General features: G+C 37.4%; 1 protein-coding gene across 2 annotated transcripts in view; it reads right to left on the bottom strand.

Annotated features, from left to right (window-relative positions):
- Positions 1-1,680, bottom strand: part of LOC129567461 (G1/S-specific cyclin-D2) — a 55,254-nt gene extending 53,574 nt beyond the window's left edge. Inside the window, exons 1-2 of one of the 2 annotated variants that reach the window (XM_055444356.1) lie at positions 974-1,680; positions 25-892 (exon numbers count right to left, since the gene is read on the bottom strand). The gene's annotated coding sequence lies outside the window, so the exon portion shown is untranslated. Of the gene's footprint in view, positions 1-24 lie in introns of both variants that reach the window. The other variant, XM_055444355.1, reaches the window with a different exon arrangement.
- Between the last annotated feature and the right edge of the window lie 18,797 nt (positions 1,681-20,477).

Here is a 20,477-nt window from a genome sequence, read left to right as displayed (position 1 = left end):
TCTGGCTCTACGGTGCATACTTACACAGGCCAACGTGCCTCCGTGTCGAGAGGATAAGTATGCGCACGTTGCGTGCACCTCGCTATGTTTTGTGTTTAAGCCTATTGCCTTTGCTCAAAGTGCCTTTCGGAACGTTGTGTGTACTACGCGCAACAGTTTAGTCAATGTTTGTTATTCTCTGCGTTTCCTCTTCGTCTTCGCTTCTTTGCTTCACTCACAATATCACAAAACAGCTGTTTTTGTCAACCAACGAAACACAACGGATGGAGACGCACACATACAACGACACACGGTTGTGCACTCACTGATTCTCCCAGGCAGACTAAATCGTAGTCATAGCGTAGCACACATAGCAGAGCAGAGCCGAAGAGAGACGATTGAAAGGGAATGATTGTGTGTCGGTTGCCTTGTACGTACTGAGACACTGATGATCAGCCGGAGCCGGAGCCGTCGTATGGCTGATAGAAGGTGAATGCGTTATGATACACGCGTACAAATGTATGCCAGTTCAGGCCGTACAGATAACACATATTTCGATTTAAAGTGCTGTCAGCGCGTTATTCTATTTATTCACTCACTCGATTCGTCCACTCACTCCATTCCGATTCACAAACACAATTTCACTTTTCGTTGCGAATTCTTTGCGATTCTTTGTTTTTACTCGACTTTATTCACTGTCTTGCAGACGACGACGAAAACGACAGCGGCGGAGGTGGCGACGGCAACGGCAGTTGAGACGATGATTTCTTTTAACAGGTTCTATTCTTATTTGGCGAGTTTCGTTGAGTTTTCTGTATTTTCTGCTTTTGATACTAATCATCAAACGATTTCCAATTGACACTTCACTTGCAAGTATCCGCTATTTCTAGAAGCACCAACATGTGGTTCAAAACTAGAAAAATAAAGCGAAAATCTGTTGGAAAATGATTTCTATTTATAAAACACACTATTTGGGTACAAGAGTCAGTTTTACCATCGGTATAAATACATGTCGTTACGCTGATCAAGCTGTCAGCGAGTAAATCACGCACCGAAGTGGAAAAATCAACGTTAATCTAATCAGTGCCGATAACAAACATGTATATTTTTTGACATTTATGTTTTATTCAACACGGTCACGCGAATGTGTATGAGTGCGTGTGTTTCTTCTCGTCTTCTGGGAATCATGATCACTTCAAACCGTCGATCCAATTGGCCGAACAACGCGAAAATCGCAAATAAAATCCAATCAATTTTTGTCTGTTTTCTTCTTCTTCTTCTTTCTAATTACTATTTTGTGATCGGGTTATGTGATGTAGCTCGTTCACCATCACACGCTCTTTAGAAAAATACAATTTCTCTGATGCGTTTGCAAAGCACGCCACACAAACACAAAATAGTTGTGAGTATGAGTGCGTATAATCACATATATTGGCTGAAGTTATTATGTATTTTATTAATTTCAACTTTCGGCAATTTTCGGCAACATACACTCATTACACACTCTATCTCGCTTTTTCGCCGAGAAAATGAACTGCACACACACGGGTATTATTATTTATATATTCGGGCGGAGTAAATCGAGGAACGGAAAAAAAGAGTATGGCTACAAAGAAAATGAAACAAAAAAAAACAACAGCAACAAAGCATTGAATTGATAGCTATTCGGTATCATTGTTGCCGCACGACAACGTGTGAACTAATGTACGAGCGACCGCGCACGATGCCTCCAACTCATATGTAAATAAAAGCATTTTTGTTGTTGTTGCACGACCACTCTCTCATCTTATCATTTAATAATTTTCAACAAGAGAGCAAGAAATTCGAATCGCATTTGCAAAATTCCAATCATTTGAACTATTTACATAAATTAAGTGCTTGTGTATTGCGCAAAAACGGACGCGAATCGAACAATGAGATGAGTGACTGTTAAGGATGCAATTTGATAAATTTTCATTGATTGTCTGGGCGGGTTTAACCACATTTTCTGGTCGATTTGTCCGAATTTGCCAAAGAAAAACTCCAGAAATTGTAAAATTATGGGCTTGTAAGTCATTTAAACAATTGTGCGACCAAGAAAGCACTGTAATCAATCTCGGAATCGGTTTTGATGAAAGCCGATGTTTTTCTCAGCAAAAAAAAGAAACAAAATCGCATACAAAACGCAACCAAACAATAAAAATTCCTAGACAAGCAGAGAGCAAGAGAAAAAGATGTAACCGAAACTTCAGTGAGCCGTTAAAAGGTTATTCATTAATAAAAATTAGGAAATATTGAAAAGAAACCATAAATTTTGGCCAATACACACCAAATGATTCAGAGCCGCATTTAAAGCGATAACTAGTGGGAATTTTCGAGCATTTTTCCAAAATCACAACAAAAGAACACATACCATGCAATACATTGCAATACAATTGCGTTTCTCGGAGGCTTGAACCAACGACAACAACAAAAAGAACAGGTAATTTGAAATTTAAACTAAATTCAAGAGCAAACGACCAAAAAAGAAAATAATTACATGAGGCGCGTGAGAGATGGAGAGACGGGAAAATACGAACACAAGAATGGAATAAGAGAGAAAGAGTCAATCTGCTTGTGCCTGTGTGTTGTATGTCGGTTGAGTCGACAGTTGCGGCATAATGCACATTTATTCAGCCAGTGTATGCACACTCTGTACATTCCCATTAAATTTGTGCATAAAAAGCCATTGAAACCGATTATTCGATATATTTTCGGCGATTTTGCTTTTGAACCACATTTTGCCGTGTGTTTCTTCTCTTTCTCTCTCTCTCTCTCTCTGCTTACTCTTAGTTTATGCTACTCTCGTTTCGTTTCGTTTGGTCGTCGCTTCGGCCAGAATGGAATGCCTTCTTGGAAATTCGATCATTTTCAATTTTGATGCTCTCTGTGTGTATATATATCTTTTTGCATTTTCGGCTTTGATTCTCGGCTCTTTTACACGTTTGCACTGTACTCTCGTCCGATTTATTTGTGCTCTTTCAGTGACTTTTGAGCTTCAAGGCGCTTCGATTCTCTTTTTCTACGTATACACTTTTTTGCCCTCTATTGTTCTTTCAACGTATTATTTGCTCTTGGAAATGTATCAGAATGGAATAATTCGGTGCGGTGGAAAATTATGGTCGTTGAAAGGCGGTGTCTGAAAACGCTAAGACAAAACAACCAATATAAGACAACGATACAAACACAAAGACAGAGAAAAAAATTCATATCCATTACGATTGATAGCATCCATAGCAAGATGAAAATCGATCAAGATGGTTCGCGCCAAATTTATGGTTTAATTAAGTAGCCAACTAATACAGAGTCATGTTGATCCAGAAGGCATAAGATTATCCGATGTGACTCGACGAACAAGGGTGTCGAAAAGAAAAAAAATTCAAGTGAAAAGCCGACAGGTTTTTCTATGAATCGATCACATTCAACTTTTTCTCCCTAAAAAACGTCTCTCTTCATTGATGCCATTGCATGAATGTGACTACATGACTTCGAATGTGGAATGTGCATTGAAACCTTTCCAGGAAGCTTTCATTGTCTGTCGTTCACTCAATACTGTCGATAGATATATAAAGTACGAATTTTCTTTTCGAAATGTTCACCGTTGTCGAACAATGAAAACAGGATCGTAGCCTCGATGTTTCGGCGCCGCTAATGACAAACATGATGATGGTTATGCGTGAGAATTGAAAAGAATAACCTTATTTGCCAATTGAGGAAATAAATGATGAACAAACCATTTTTCAATCGAAAGATCATCCTTGTGTAAGTGCCGCCTTCGATTCAACTGTTCTTTTTTTCGGTTTGTGCTCCTTTCCATTCTGAGAATCATAGCTACATATAAAGCATACATTGAATATATTGATTACGCTTTGATTTTACTTGATTTGAAAATTCCTTAATCCAAATATATCAAAATGATGTCATGAGAGAGAAATGCAAGAAAATGCCAATGCGACACTTCTTACCGAAAAAAAAAAAACTGAACAAAGGCCATGAAACTAAAATATTGCATTTGCCCGGCGGTATTTTCTATCGCTACACAATTTATTGCGTTTGATGGTGACGATAATACTGTGTTGCCTTTTTAATTTTCCAAAAAAAATATGAGAAAGAGCGGGAAATCGCACCATAAATTACTGACATATTACATCCTAATCGGTGCCAGTGTCACATCACATTTCAAAAGGTGAAAAGGAGCTAATACACATTTAGACTTTTGAAATAATGCTCGTGTTGACATTTATTTTGTCACTTTGTGCATTTTATCGATTGTTTGTTCTTTGGAATGGATTTGTTGGGAGGCGACAATTCTTGATCATCGATTCGCTTTGTATTTTCAATTTATCCAGATTAATTTTGCCAAAGTGTTTATCACAAAATGGAATTCGATGCACAACGCCAATACGCCCAGTTTGACTTATGGTGGAAATGTATACCAAAAGAAGGAAAAAACAATCGATTTCTTTATTGATAACATCAAGCACAATCTGACCGCGAGTCAAATCAAAAGCTACATTTATGATTGTTTCGCGCCGATTTCCATGGAAATTCCAATTTGATATCATCGAACGATCGAGTCGTTCGCATTCTATCGGGGCCTGCATGTGAATGAATTTCAATATCTTGACACGGCCGTAAGCGTAAAAAGCATGAAATAAATGAGTGCTGCACTGCGCACACACAAGAAATCGAACATAAAAACAGCGAAAACAAATGAAACACAGAAAAAACAACAAAACAAAGACGAAAAAAGAACACTAGCTAAGAACCAGCAACACTCATTGGAAAAATTTAAATTTATAGGCTTTATTGCAATGTTTTGTTTTTCCTCGATTTCATCTCATGTAGTTCGAAGTTGGATTGTATTTTGCATTGACTTGGCTTGACTGGCTGGCTGGCTGGGGCCGCTTTTTTTTATTATGGTACGCTTTCGATTCGGTTCGTATATTGCACCGCACAGCCATAACCATATGCTAGACGTACCACAAAGCAAAGTAATGTACTGCATTTCTGTTTGTTAAAGGTGTCATTTAATGTGTAATTCTTTTTTCTGCTGTGTTTTTTAAACTGTGCTTCTTCGACTCATTCATTCTCATTCATTAGGTGGGGACGATTGCTGGAATTTTTGTATTGAAGATGTTTAGGATGAAATCAATTCGCTGAGAGTGAAGAAATAACGAAAAGAAAAGAAAAGGAAAAAGAAAATTCATGGTCTGCGAACTTTTTCCACTCAAATTTGTATATGGAGTTAATTTAAAAGAACTTGTTGGACGCCCAGAACAGATTCATGACTTCAATGTCAAACCAGTACATTTGGCAGATGAATACACCATAAAGAACCATGAATAAGAGATTGAAAGAAGTTTGGAACGCAATATTGGGACAAATTTTCCAACAAATTTTTTCTCTATGGACATTTTTTTATGAAAACTTCGCTATGGACATATTCATAGGTTGGAAAAGCAAAAAATTCCTTCAATTCGACTCGTTCCACTCTTTTGTTCATTCATTCGCTATCGTTGTCGACACATGTTTGCATAGCTTGAGAGTAGAGCAACAGTTGCATTGTGCAAAATTGCACAACAAACATAATACTGTAAATTTGCATTTATTCCACAATCGTACCCAGCGCAATCAATGGGAACGCACGCTCCTCAGAGATCGACTCAGTAACATCAAAGACTTGCCCCCTTCAACGTTCTTCGTTTCTGGTTTCATCAACTTTTAAATACGCTTTTTTCCCTCTGCTTCGTATGTTTCTTCATTCCATGTGATTCCTCTTGATTCGAATTCCGATCGATATTGTGCAAATTAAAAATCAATTCCTATCCTTTGTGTACGTATTAGCATTGGCATTCTTGCATTGAATGTTCTCTCTGTAGTTCAATTTTTTTAATGGAAACGCTCTGTTTTATGAGACGACTCGAGATAAATTCTAATTAGCTACATTTCAATATATGAAGAATGGTTTGCATCTATGATGCTTTTTTTCTCTCTCTCTCGCGAACATTTGCTTTTTTTCTCGCATGTAATCCCTTGTAATCTCGCTAATGAAGCGAGCGTATGCTTAGAACGAATGCTAGACAAAACATTTACGCACGCTTATATTTAGAACACAAAGTAAATCTTTTTGTTACTTGATGACAATAACACACAGGCCATAGTGATAGTCGCGTTTTTCCATTCCTGTTCCTGTTGTTCTTGTTTCTAAAACCGACAGTCCGGGTTCGTTGACCGTCGATTTGAATTTCCTAATTTGCAATTTCATTTGTTTAAAAGTAAAATGCGTCTCTTCTTTGCCAAACAACAATGTGCAATGAATGAAGTTTCACACGATCAGTTTTTTTCTGTCTTGTTTTTTTTTTTTTTGGTGTTGTTCGCTTTCGCTTGGTCGAGCGCCACAAATAGATTCTGATGTAATGTGCCCATTCAAAATCAATACAAACAGATAGAGAATACAATGCACTAGCCCCAAATTGTGTGGCGGTGAAGCCATTTAAAAGGCGACCAAAATGAAAACAGCCATTTAAATTTTTATTAAACAACGCATACACATACACACACTGAATGTATTCCAAAAAACATGATTCATTAACGAACCGCACGTTTTCCCTTTTTATTTTTCCACATTTTTTTCTCTTTCTTTCAGCATTTTCTCTGTTTGTTGTTGTTGTTGTTGTTGCTGTGCATTCAAGAATCGAATTTGCACAAGAATACGAAACAACAAACGAAAAAAACAAAACAGAACAAATGAGAAACCAGCCGAATGCGAAAAAGCGAAAAGGCATTTTAAAAAGCGATGGTCTGGTGTTAATTTGCTCCAAAGCTTGACACTCGCATTAACCTCAATTCGTATGGGCAAAATATTCTGGCTGCGTTTTGTCTATTTCTTTTTCTGTGCTGCTGCTGCTGCTGCTCGCGGAATCGGAAAGAAGAACGCTGTCGAGCGATTTGATAGACGTCGCATTTCGTACACACACTTGATGTGCATGTGGCAGAGCCACATTGTGTCGGTAGTTCAGAACAAAAGCCAACAATGGCTGACCAGATCCTCCGAAATGTGTGGTAAATATTACGCGCTCATCAAATTCACTTTAACATTTAGTTCGTGTTTCGTCGCCTTTTTAATTTTATTTTGAGTATATTTCGGTTGTAAGTCAACACACACCGAAGAAGAAGAAGAAAAAAGAGTCAATGTATGTTGTATTTTCACTAATAAGAATAACAATAAAGCAAACCACCAAAAAAACAATGCTCATGGCGGCAGCAAATAGATTATCATTCTGATAGTGGAATACAATGCCCTCAACTTAATCACACTCACATACTCAGTTCTTTTTTTCTGTTCCTTCTCGCTTTCTCTGTGCCATTCGAGTGAACGAAAAAGACGAAAATACTACCATTTACTCTCGAAATATTAAATGAAGTGGATTATTTTCGGCCAGTTTTTTATTATTTTATTTCATTTTGTAGCAAAAAAGAAGAACGAAATGTTGTGTACACATTTGTACAATTAACGATCTTTATTTCAACAAATAAAAATGTTCCGGCTACCGGTCATAGTACGAGAGTACGGCCGAAATGATGATGGTTCACTAGAAGTGAGTATTTTAAGTGTGTTTAATGCCATCCGAAACAATTCTAACGAAAGCAACACACTCATCCATCATATCACCGATGCAAGACGTGCTTACGGCGGCACTTACACGCTCAACAACCAACGAAAAAAAACTCCCAGAACTCTGTCCATTTCCATTGAAATCGCGTACACGAACCAAGTCAACGATCTTATTAGTTTTAGTTTTTGTAGAGTTTTTGGATGTTTTTAATGAGAACCCTTTTTACAAATTCAAATTTTGAATTCGATGCCATTGAACTACTACGACTATTTCGGGTGTCCTTGAAGTCGACGAAAAAATTGCGTTGTTTGCATTTGGTTTGGCATTAGGTGTGATGTCACACAATACACAGTCAAAAACAGCTGATCTATCACTAAATTTGTAAACTCAATTAACGGATTAGTTGAGAAAATGGTAAACATTTTTTACTCTTTTACTAAAGCACTCCAGTGGTGTAACAAATACTTATAGCAAACAATAGATTCGATTACCTGTTGAGAACTTCACATCGTAAATGTGAGTGATTCACAAACAAACACCAACGATCTTTGTTTACCGGATATTCACAGCGAACATTTGATACATTGCAAATAGAATAACACGATCTTTTTCTCAGATGCACACTTATGACAGGTAATGTGCCATATATTCCGACCAGGGGCTTATTTGCCGTCGCAAGTCAAGAAAGGCTCGCCTAATTCCTATACAGGTTCTCATTGACTCACACCAACTCGTACACATGTCGCTGCAAGTCGTAATACACTGATTGTTTGGCAAATCTACATGTTAGCTGTGAACAAACGACATATGTCCAAATTGTATGTATTCAATCTTTAATCGTTAATTCTCGCAAATTTAACAAAAGATTCACGGATGTTCATGCACATTCGCAAGACACGTGGCGGTGCCTATATTTTTTGTACTGACTTATTAAACTCAAACTGATTCGCGTGACACAAAGGCCCCCAGTATTCAGTCGGTGGTCTACATCTAATACCGTTTGCGAGCTTACTGATTGTTGTTTAAATGCAGGATCTGGTTTCAAGCGAGTTGAACCGACCGACTGATTAAGAAACAAAACGTGAATCAAATGTTGCGGTTGATGCAAAATGATTTACATTTTGAAGAATTTTCATGAAATAAAAGTATAACATGTTTTTAAGATGAATGATAAAGTATTTCTGAAAATAACCCAACGGTCAATGGAGAAATTTATCAACTGACTTGCTATATGTTTACACTTTTTCTTATCGAGAAGGAATTTCTACGAAATCAGAACTTATGGGAGATTTATGCTTCCATAGAGGAATATATTGCAGAGAGGAATTAGTCCACTCATTTTAATACTCAAATACGGCACTGTTTGGTTTTAATTCACATTTGTTCGTTGTTTTCGTTGGAATATTTGTCCCATTTTAAAATTAATCATCAAAAATAAATGTGTGTTATGAGGAGAAGATTGCAATTTTCAGCAGAATTCTAGTCATATCTTAATGACTCGGCTGTATAAAGTAATTTCTTGCGACTGTTATCCATATGGCACTATTACAGCCTATCACACATTGTCGCTAGATACACGTAAAGCGTAAAAGAGACTCGAAATAGAGTGAGATTCGATTCAAAACTGGATGCTGAGTGGTGTTTTAAGTTCTAAAAATGAAAGAATGTGACCTTCGTTCGTGAGCGTGAGCGGAGTGAATCATGTTATTTCGGTTAGATTTCCATGGCAGTAAGTAATCAGCGGCGCGCGAAACGCAGACGTCAGCGATAGCACTGCTGTTGGCATATTCCCACTGAATGGTTCGCAAGTAAATAATAATAAACATAAAATGTTCATTTACATTTCCGAAAAGTCATAAAGCAATGTGGCAATGACACATGTACCGACCGACGACCATTTTCAATTTTTTCGTCCGCTAAAGACTCAACAATGCGGCCACAGCTAATACCACACCAATTAAACAATTAGTTTGAAGTAAGAGCCGAGCAAGAACCAAAAGTGAGAGAGAGAGAAACAAATTTTCTGCGAACGGAGCAAGTTCAGCTGGAGAAATGAAAATAAACAAATCCGATCAATTCGTTTGCATAAGTAATACACAACAATCTGGATGAATATTTTCATGGTGACATTATGGCTTCTTATTTTTTCCCTCCTTTCATAAACATTTATTCAATGAACAAAATTTATCCTGTTTGGCATTTATAAAACAATTTTTATTTAATGGTCATGAGTTACATCGTCGTCCGTCGACATCGCTAAAAAATCAAACAAAATCACCCATAAATTCAGGAAACTACTGCATAAACAGCTCGAAAAAAATCAGAAACCATCGTCATTAAATGGGTAATTCGATCCTGGATCAGATGAAATGGACTCTTTTTTTTTCTCTCAATATATTAATTGCGCATGTGTCAGATATCCAAATGAGGTAACAATGAAAAGCAAATCGAGTACAAACAACGTCTTTTTTTCAATATTCCCACTCTGTGGCCACTGAAGAATTTGCGTTTGTAATAATAATTTGTATGCGATGGAAAAAAAGGAAGACGAAAAAAAGAGTAATGAATCGAGCGCGCAAGACGGGGGATGAAGGGAGAAAGAGGGAGCACGACAAATAATTTATATTAGCATCTTATCCAATCTGCCGGCTTAAGATCACACACATCCACAGCGACAGCGGAACGATGACCGGTAACAGCAGCAACAGAAACAAGTCCAAGCTAAAATGAAACACACGAAACGAATCTGAGTTTTTTTTTTGTCGAATTTAAGATTTACAATCATGTGCTACATTGGAATCGTAGCTCAAGCACGCCATCCCAATGTCCATCCCATAATGCTCTCGCTCTTGCTCTCCTCTACTTATCTTATTCCAATTTAAATCGCGCATTACATTCGCCAGTTTTTTTTTTTATTTCGTTCTGTTCGTTTCTTTTTCCACTGTTGAGTGGGCTATTTTCATATGCATGCGATTTTATTATGTATATATCCGCGTTGTTTTTGTAATAAATTCATATAAAGTGGTAAGAGAGCGGTTTGTTCACAACTGCTGCCGACGCGCGACCGATCACACACACCGGACATTTAAACTTTAAATGGCCACGATCATCATTTCGGTGGAATGAGTGTGTACGACTGTTTTTGTGGATATGGTTAATTCACTCACTTTTTCCACGTCGCTTTTCGTTGTTTTGCCGCGCTGACGATTCTCTCTCACTCACTCACACACAATCACACACACTCACATATACACACGCTGTGTGCTGCTGTCGCTGCTCATTTTTCTTCGGCTCGTTCGTAAATTTATTTCTGTTTTGTCTTTTTTTTCATTTTCAAGTAAATTATACAGCCAAAAGCGCACACGTAATGCACGCCAAAACGGCTATGAGAACGTGTACTAGAGCTGAACAAATTCCTATGGTTTTTTAAATATTTAACAATGGACGAAAATGTTTGTATGTATACCGAATGTGCGCGCGCGCTCGTACTTCCAATCGTTCTGCAGTGAAACAAATAAAATAATCATAAAAAAAACCAGAAAACGTTTATTAAAAAATCGAAGAGCAACAAAAAAATTCAACGCGCACATACACACAAAGCTGCGTCCTCCTGCATACACTACACGAAAAAAAAACGTTATCAACTCATAAAACCAAACTAATAACGTTATAATGCTGAATAAGTAATGCATATCAGAAGGCCAACGTAGAATTTTCGCACTATAAAATTGTTTATCGTTAACTGGCTGCTTCGGTTTTGAAGCGGGTCGTGAACAAGTCAGCATGGTGTGTATGCTTTTTTCTTGCTTTCTTTTTTTTGTGTATGTTCAAATCGAATGCGAAAAGGAAATGAATGCTCTGCATCAGAATATTAAAAACAAACCAAAAATATAAAGGTTTCCGTGACAAAATAATCGTCGTCAGGCCACTAAGCGCTGTTGCCCTATAATCACTTCCATTTCATTGCTCTCTGTGTAAACTTAATTAACCTCACACACAGGAACTAATTAGTTAACCCAACGAAAGAAGAAAAAAAATGTTTTTTTTCTGCAATGAATTCTCAAAGATTTGTTATGTGTGTTTTTTGCGGCCACCCAAAATGATGGTATAATCATTTGTGAGCCGAGTCGGTGGCATTTAATATCCAGTATGGTTCCGTCTTCTCTCCACCAAACACACACACACACACACACATCAAATCATGTGAATTGACTGCGTTGATTCACTCAAGTCAAACATTTGCAAAGAGAAAAACCTTTCCATGAGCTCCGTCGATTGATATATGAGTTTAGATGTGTAGATAGCGATTGGAGTGCGTGCCGTTTCATTCGAACAAATCAAAAAAATTTGATTTTCTAATTAATTTCCGTCAATTGTTTCACAGTGAACCATTGAAAAAAATTGCGTATGATTGACCTTGCGCTGATCAGCAGGGGCTAATTGATGATCAATCCGAATCTTGTCGAACACGAGATATTCAAATGTCGTTCACTCTCTAGCTTGTGTTTTCAAATTTATTCCGTTTTATTATTCATCCGTTCTGTCACTGGCTCGCAAAATAGGCTGAATTTACATGATATATCCAACTGTTACATTTTTCTTGAGTCGTCTGTTTGCTCAATTTTAGAAAGAATTCTCTTGTCGAAATCTCAATCTTAGCTGTCCATATCTGCTCGTATCTACGATGAAATTGAGATCGCTACGGGTGAACTGTATCATTTTGCCATGAAACATGAGTGTCAATAAAATAGTTGAAATTCCAAAGCTTTGGACCACACGGCTTGATCAAGCATGTCACTACCATTCGAAATGTGTGTTTGTTCAAATAAACTATTCCTGGATCAGCCGGTGTACATTGCACTGCCGTGCACAGAGAACAAAAAGAGACAAAACTCGAGAAAAGACGAGATAGAGAGGAAACAAAAGCGTTACACCAGGAAAATATTGTAAAGTGTTCTAATTTCATAATAAAAGAGCAAACAAAATGAATGAATGGCACGATGAACGGGCTTAACAGCCGAAACGTGCATCAACTGCATTTGAATGCTCACGCTTTACCGTTAATTCAATTATTGTCTCTTGGAATTTCTTACTCTTTCTCTGTCACTTGGATGTCTATCTCTCTTTATCTCTTGCTATCCTCCTGCTCTGTGCACCTCTCGCTCACTTTGTATCTCTGACGAATCGAACGTGATTGTCAAATAAACGACAATCGTAAGAAATATGAAGAAAGCATTTTGATTTAAGCGCCAGCCAATCTCGATGTGAGAGCAGCATACAGAATCTGGTTTCAATTTCACTGTATGCAATCGCAATTTTATTGCTTATGTCAACAACAGCAAGCACATCTAGTTGCGGCCAAAGAGAGCGAGAATTTGGATTTGATTTTCGCTTATCTTCATCTGTGTAAATAAGATTCTCCCTCTCCATTGAATAACCGAACTTACAATGTCTATGGAACGATGTGAGATGTAGCGCAACTAGGTGATGGCCGCAGAAGTTCAGTCAAAATTCATACACAACCAACTTGACATTCAGTTACATAGCTCAGCTAATCCATAGTAGATCCATCCATGAGCTAGGTGCGCCACCAGCGCGAAAAAATATGACAGTATATGATTTATACACAGCACATTGTGAGTTCGGAATAACAAACACATTAAAACCATTTGCTCACATTGTGCTTTTTATTTTGATGGCTACTTCTCTATACAATAATAAATAACAACCAAAATGGTAGAATGAAACGTGCGGAAAACGGCACACTCATTCGAAATACATGTTGATAATTTAGTCATTCAATAATATGCTAAACTAGCCAATTTAAAAGATTGTTTATTCGGACGATCACCGATCTCAAGGTTGAACTTTCAGTCGTGATTTGAAATCAGTTTTGATACTGTTGCTGCCGTTGAATATATATGCACCTTCAATTTATATTGAAGTCGATAATTTTAACATTGTTCATGATTGTTCGTTGAATATAAGGAGAACAGTTAGTGATTATGCTTCGCATCTGTCGATTTTTTTTCCCATGTGAATTCTTTTCGCACCATTTCACTACTGAAATAAAAACGCGTAATGAAAGCGTTTCGCGGAGTCGGGCATTTAATTTTTTAAAGGGAATCGATTGCATAGCGGTAAATCAAGCGTAATTTTCGGTATCGAACGGAAATGAATACTATGCATACGGCAGATGAACAGTATCGCACCGAAAAAAATCGCTTCTCTTTTGGGCACAACGCCTTTTGAGCATTACGTTAAAATCGTGTAGTTTATGATTTTGATGGGATTTGGCCGGCATTTCGGTAGATTTACTTGGTTTTTGTTACACTACTCCTTGCGTATCGAGTGCGTGATATTTAATTTTATTCAATCTTCGTGATGAGGTTCGGCATTGTAAACCGAAAAAAGGAAATACTGTTTTATGCGTAAAACTTTTTTTCTTGTCCGAATAAAAATGGTTTTATGATTATGAGGTAAAACAATAAAAAAGGGCATTTTCAAGCATCGTATGCAGATGCAACACCAGCAGAAGAAGAAGAAAAAAAAGCGGCACGAATAACAAAACAAATCTTGTAAAAACAAAAACATGAAAGGAGATTTTTCGGCAATTTTTGTACTATTGTTCATGAACCGAAGAAGAAGAAAAAACACACACACACACACACAGAGAGAGAGAGAGAGAGAGAGAGAGAGAGAGAGAGAGAGAGAGAGATTGAAATCGAAAGAAATGGTTTAAGAAGCATAATTCACATACTACTTGTTATTATGCAATTTTTTTCCGTAGAATTCTTTGTGAATTGAGACTCGCGTGTGGCGTGTGAAATATTTTCAAATACCCGGTTGATAATTTAAAAACCATGAAATTTTAACTTATATGTTCTTCTCTTTCTCTGCCCATTTATGTACCACTTGCATTGTGTCGAGAATGTTACACATGCCGTACAGGCAGGCACTGTTTTGATGTTTTCTAACACTTATATATTTGATTTTCTCCATTACACTTTTTTCCGTTGTTGCCTTTTTCTTCTTCTTCTTCTTCTTCTTCTTGTTTCATTCTCGTCACTCAAAACACTGTTTTGTTGACCCATATTTCGAAAACTACCATAAAAACTCATAAAAAACAAACAAACCATTCTAGCTACCAAAATACCATTTCAGTACCTTTTCCCTTTATCATCGGTTAGAAGTTACGTTTGTGTTTCTCATTACATTTTGTAGATATCACACGTATATTCTTTGTGCAGCAGTTGATATGGAAAGACACGAGTGAATTAGAATGTGTATGCGCCCCGTTTCATTCAATAAATGAATTCGTCACATTCCATCCGCCGTTTCGTTTCGTGTGTCAATTTCATTGTTATGAATGAAATTGTCATTTCTTCATGTTTTTTTTTTGTGTTCGTCGTGTAATCATTGCAGCAATTTCTTATCAAATATTCCAACAGCTTGGCGTCCGGTTAACATTATTATTTAATATTGACTATATGCATAGAGTGTTTCAATGAAGCACGCTCTGAGAGCGTTGTACCGCAAAGGCGCATCACTACGGTCAGCATGGACGCAGAGACAATTTCGATTGGTTTTTTTTTTTGTATCATTCATATGTTCATTTAAATTTTCACTATGAATGGCAATACTTGAACATTTTTTGCATTTTTCTAGTTCAAATCAGTTTTATCCAGAAACGTTCTCAAGGTTAAATTACTTTGAATTTACAACCAATGCGTTATGCTATGAATCAGGTGAATGGGAGTTGATCGTCCTGTTGAGACCAAAAATGAACATTCTTTCAGCTACGGCAAAGCCCCATTCCAAAAAACCGTCCACATGTGGCTATTCTAAAACAGTCACTGCTTAACAGCGTTTGCTTGTTGCTGTGATTGCTCAAATTCTGGCTAAATAATGCGTGACCTTGAACGAGTACACAGCAAATAAATGACACAAAAAATGCAGCAGCAACGAGAAGAATTCAAGAAGTGGAAAAAAAAACGAGTGGACTGTATCCGGTCCGCAAAAAGGAATGATGCTAATAATATGTACAATAAAAGGAGAGTGACACATTCACCGAGCAACGCATTTTAATGAGACTGTTTGCAATGCGTAACAATAGCAACGTTTTGAACATGGGCTCGAATACGCGATGGGGCCGCGTGTGCCTCTAGTTTCTCTGTCTGGATGCATTTCATTAGTTCAGAAAACCCATCTCGAATTTGCAATTATCAAATTAAATGCCATTTTTTTTGTCTCTTTCTTGGCTCTCTATCTCTGTTCCACCAACAAGCGTTTTTGGTCGTCTGTTTGAGTTTGGCCGTGGAATGAAAAGCGATAATAAACAGATACAAGAGACACAATGTGACACATTTCATTTTTTTAATTTAAACTTCATTCGCCGAAATGAATGCAATGTAATTGTGTCATCGCGCTTTTTGCCGCTCTGCATTCCGATCGGCAGTCAAATCGCAACAGTTGTTTGCACATATTTTTATTTCTTCTGTTCGCCATTTGATTCGAAGAATTTCTCTTCTCTTTTAATCAGCGTTGTTTCCTTCCGTTCAAGGAGAAATGACAAAAAACGAGAACAAAAACTCACGACAAATAAACCTCAACTCGTTCGTTCGGTCGGACGGCTGATGCTTGCAGCAAATTTTATAGTCGTTGGGAAGAAAGTCTTATCATCCATTCTGAACGCCATTCAATTCGATATTTTTATTGTTCTCCTGTCTGACTCGAACATGCATTGATTTGATAGTGCATGGATATTTGTGATTAATTTGACTAACTTAGTGATCATAAAAGCGCGTTTAATGTGGGATTTATTCTCTTCAAATCGAATAAAAAAGAACCGTCAATAACAGAGAATTAAATGGAAGAGGCATGCAAACAAGATATTGATTAGAGGTTTGTGACTGTTATGATAGATTTGATTTACGACTGTGTCCGTTCGATTGATAATCGATCATTGCGAGCTATGATTGGCGCTTCATCACTGACAATACGCTCGCATGGCATGTGAATGAAATGTGTTGAACATGAATTGTTTGTCACTATTTTTGCGTGAATCATGTACATGATTTCTAGCTGAAAAAAAGCACATATGCTATCCAGCAAATGGACTCCATTTTTTTTTTGTTTCGTTTCGTAATCGAAAATACACACGAAATTATGTTTAAAAATACATCGTAAGACGCCATCAATTCGAAATGATTCAAGCAACTAATTAGTTCAATCACATGACAATTTTTTTCCCGTTTCGTCTTCAAAGTTCGATGATATTCGCTATCTTGCCGCATATGTTTGTCGATATATAATAATCATAAGCCGAAAAATATGTGAATGAAAGAAAAATTCAGAATTCAGAACGAGAGAAAAAAAAACACGCGCCAACAACAAACATTAGGTTTTGAGTTCTCAGCCGATTTTGTTTACATTACGAGTCGAACTCCTTGGAAGAATGTCTGCATTTCTGTCGTTGTTGTTGTTTTTATGCATTCGGATGCAGCAGCTATCACACGGACCATATATCATTATTTCTCTCGCTCTACGCTGAAATATGTTATTTGCTTTATTTGCGCGTATCTCTTGCGCAAAGTCGTCGCCCAATACACATATATTCAATTTCGACATCATCAAAGCGTTCATTTTGCTCTTTGTGATTAAGATTAATATGAATATTTCGTCGTTTTTTTTTCTCTTCGTTGTGGCTCGATTCATTTATATTTTGTGTCGAATCGGGGGGCGAAGCAACGGATAATAATTTTCTTAGTGTTTTGCTTGTGCAAAACACATTCAAAAGCAACATAATCAATTTTAGCGCCATGAATTTTTATTTTCTTAACATTAACATAAAACTGAAATGCATTTTGTCGATGTTGTTGGGCTTAGGAAGACATTTTTCAGTCGGTCGCAGTCAATGATGGTGCCCAATTTAATTTTTGGCAAAGCCTCGAATTCCATCATAATTTCGGAATTTTACTACATTATTGTGATGCGTTGCAAGAAAAAAAAAAAAAAAAGAGAAGAAGAAGCTGAGTCTGTTGATGATTAGTTGCTGTGGAATTTCTGGGCGGTTTAATCAAAGTTTTGTGCGTTCCAGGCATTCGATCGCATGGCAGACGGCACACACAACTAGCAAACATTTGACGTTACATTTGTCGCTCAATTTTGATTCATTTTTCTTTCGTTTTTTTCTTTCTGATTTTGTACTTAAATTGTATACCGACGTCGGTCGACTGAATAATGTGCAAAATCAAACAATTCGCTTGCTGGTGTTTATTTTCCATTTGTTTTCTCTTCCCCGACAAATACTTAACTCTGAATGTGAATTTGTGTTGTTAAATTTTGCACACTGATGAGCGACCGCGCCAAGCTTGTACCGAGCTCACTCGAACGCACACACCGAAACAACAGCAAATTCCGATTGGAAATGAATTAAAATATGAAATCAAGTGAATCGGTTTTGGTCTTTTGACTGAAATTTATGGGTTTTTCATAGGCAGCAATTAAAATACGATGCGACCACAACAAGTTTGACGGTCGATAATAGCACGCAGTGGTGGCAGATATTCGATTCGCAACATGCATCAGGTTTGGCGATCAATGCCGAGGGAGAAGAGATAGGGCCTGAGTGACTGTGTATGTGCACAACAAGCAAATAATGATCAATAACAAAAACATGCAAACCGAACTATTTCGAATAGGAATGTGAATTCTCACATTCGACGAGAGAGAAAAAAAAGGAAGGAGCGTGCACCGGTAACGATATATGCGCTCATATATATATATATAAATACATATGCTCGTATCTTCTCACATATCTCTCTTTCTGTCGACATTATTTTCTTGTTTTTCGTTTTCCATTTAAATCGACTGGCTTTGCAAATTCGCGAACTCACAATGATCTCCGTCATCATAGCCCGTCAAGCTGCCTTTTTCATTCTCTCTCCCATCGCACTGCGCGCGCATCGTCATTTTTGAATATTTCTTGGACTTTGAAACTGCTGTTGTGTGAGCTGGCACAGCTTGCAAACACCACCAATACCACCAATACCGGCTACTATTGACTCCATTAGAGTTTGCGAAGACGCGCTCACATATTTTTGCGCACTCTCTTTTGTTATCCTTCGAGACATTTAAACAGTTGTGTGTGGATATTTAAAATTTAAATGGCCCAACATCGTCGTCGTCGAAATGAACTCAAACACGATATACATGCATATACACATACACGTGCATCCAAAATGCGAACGGACGAGACGGTAAACGGAAAAGAGGTGAACAACTGAGCGAAATATCAGAAAATGCAATATATATTAAATTATTAACCACACAGACATTGGCAATGGCACTGACTGCATCTGCTGCTCTTTAATTTTCAGTTGTTCTGTGCATTCGCAGTGTGCGTATTATCGAATGCGCCTTTTTTTCTGCTGCTGCTCCTGATGCCGTTGCTGCTGCCGGTGTTGGACGTTTCGGTGCATTTTTTGAATTGGCCCAGTGTGCAATTTTTCGACTATAAAGTATATCATCAAATTTTCTCTTTTGTTTCCTTTCGGTCGCTTCTGATAAAAATAAATAACATTCTACGTTACATTCGGAATTGAGGAATAAATTCAAATCAACACATGCCGAAAGGTACACACGCACATACACGAACCAACCAATAACAGAGGGCCAAAAAAACACTGTGCAAAAATTTAAAGAGCCCAAAACGGAACGATCACAAACCCATTAAAGGATGAACGTGAAGCATATGTACAATGGGATCGAGAAAAAAAAACCGAGAACAAGTGAATAGTATGTTTAAATGAAACCAAAAATAATAAATTGATAGTGTGCAGCTGCCGCTATTTTAATCCGGCATAAATTTCCAATTGTCGAAATCAAAATAAGAATCTTTCACTATCCCAAATGGTACAGATGTGCCGCATATTCACCTTTTTGCATCATTCAACTCGACGGGTTAAACGAGCAAAGCGGGCACTTAAGAGAAACCGAGGACTTTTCTTTGCATTTCAATTCAGAGTGAGAGCAAGAGCGAGAGAAAGAGTCAACAACGACAGGTCACCCGCATACACTTCTAGGTGGTTTCAAATGATAAAAAGTTTGGGAAAAAGATCGTCAACGTAATGCGAAAGGAAGTCGCTTTTGTTTGATTGTCAAAATGCGTTTTACGAAAATAAAACAATTCTGCAATCAAATACAGAGAAGAAACAACAATCTGAAGAAAACAAAACAAACATAACAAGGGAAAAATGGGAGAAAACTAAACAACGGTGGCAGCAGCAACGGCAGCATCAACAATGGTATGAAAACACAAGGAGCAAATGAATGAGACGCACCACGAAAAAAAAGAGATCTATGTGAAATTTAAATGTCCTCAGTCACCACCGTCTGTTGATAATTCTCACAATTTTTTTTATTGTCTCCATTCGGAATGTTGGATTTTCACATGATATTCCTCTTAAAATAGCAAATACAACAAACAGAACGGAAAAGAAGCAACTGGCCAGCCGACAGAGAGGAGAAAAAAGTGCAAGTGAAGACTAAATTAAGTAGGAAAACTGAAACAGGACAACCTTACTGGCGTTTTGCCTATTTCAGACAAGTGTTTAAAGATTTAATTAGGTCTGTAAATATAAAACCGTTTAACAACATCAATGCTTTTTTTCTCTCCTGTGTGCCTGTTTGATGGAGGCTGAAGGAAAAAACCGATAAGAAAAAAATTTCCACTGCATCGCGCGGTTTTAAAATAAAAGATGAAATGATCCGAATGAATGATCGTAAATAGAGATCGAAAACGAGCCGCTGCTATAGCACGGTGAATGATTTGTGAATTGATGGCAGCGGTGGCGGCAA

Source organism: Sitodiplosis mosellana, unplaced genomic scaffold (assembly GCF_009176505.1).
Source record: "Sitodiplosis mosellana isolate CC-2019 unplaced genomic scaffold, AAFC_SMos_1.0 Smas_scaffold_11, whole genome shotgun sequence".
NCBI classification, from domain to species: domain Eukaryota; kingdom Metazoa; phylum Arthropoda; class Insecta; order Diptera; family Cecidomyiidae; genus Sitodiplosis; species Sitodiplosis mosellana.
The sequence above is the reverse complement of the archived record's forward strand: the minus strand, read 5'-3'. Positions and strand labels throughout refer to the sequence as shown.